General features: G+C 34.3%; 1 pseudogene; it reads right to left on the reverse strand.

Annotated features, from left to right (window-relative positions):
* Window positions 1–530: 530 nt before the first annotated feature.
* LOC119509714 lies at window positions 531–621 on the reverse strand (annotated as a pseudogene).
* Between the last annotated feature and the right edge of the window lie 294 nt (window positions 622–915).

Raw genomic sequence — 915 nt, forward strand, 5'->3', positions numbered from 1 at the left:
AAATATCTGAGAAAAAAAGATGAATTGTTTTTTAGAGTAATATCTTGAAATGAAGTTATACATAGAATTGAGAATAAAGGAACTTTGGGGAGGAATAGAGACATTTTTCAGAGAGTAGGAAAGGAGGTTAGAATATATTTCAGAATATGTGCTTAGCAAATATTATCAAAACCCAAGGCATATAAAAATGACCGTTTATTTCTTAAGCATTTGCAGGGTTTAGCAGATTTTGGCTGGGCTCCTACCTACGTCTGTTTAGGTGGCTTATTCACATTGCTCCATGGTTCTCTCCTCCAACTGGTACCAGCCTGCAGAACTCCCTTTAGTATTTCTTATAGGGCAGGACTCTTGTTGACAAACTCTCTTAGCTTCTATTTATCTGTGAATATTTTAAATGCTCCCTCAGTTTTGAAGGACAGCTTTGCCACATAAAGAATTCTTGGCTGGTAGTTTTTCTCTTTCAGTACCTTAACTATATCATACTTATATATTTTTTTGCCTCCATTGTTTCTGATGAGAAATCCATACTTAAAAATATGGAATGCTTCACAATTTGTATGTGCACATGGGCCATACTTATCTTCTATCATTCCAATTTTAGTATATGTGCTACTAAAGCAAGCATGATATTATTTTAATCAATGAATATATTGCTGAATAAAAATAATTATATCAATGGACCTTTGTTTTTAAATCTCCTAGGGAGACTAGTTGTTCAATGATAAATTTTGTAGAGATTCCATTAGTGAAGTGAATCAAGCACTGTAATTTACCTCTTTTGAAAGTTTTTCCGTGCCTTGAGTTTTCTTAAGTGTATTTTCTTAACTGGAGGCACATCTGTCCATCCCTGTTGTTTGACTTCTTATCTCTCCCAGTATCAGTTGCACATACTTTGGTGGGGTCTAAGTAAAGAGG

The sequence above is a fragment of the Choloepus didactylus genome, chromosome 14 (genome assembly GCF_015220235.1).
Source record: "Choloepus didactylus isolate mChoDid1 chromosome 14, mChoDid1.pri, whole genome shotgun sequence".
NCBI classification, from domain to species: domain Eukaryota; kingdom Metazoa; phylum Chordata; class Mammalia; order Pilosa; family Megalonychidae; genus Choloepus; species Choloepus didactylus.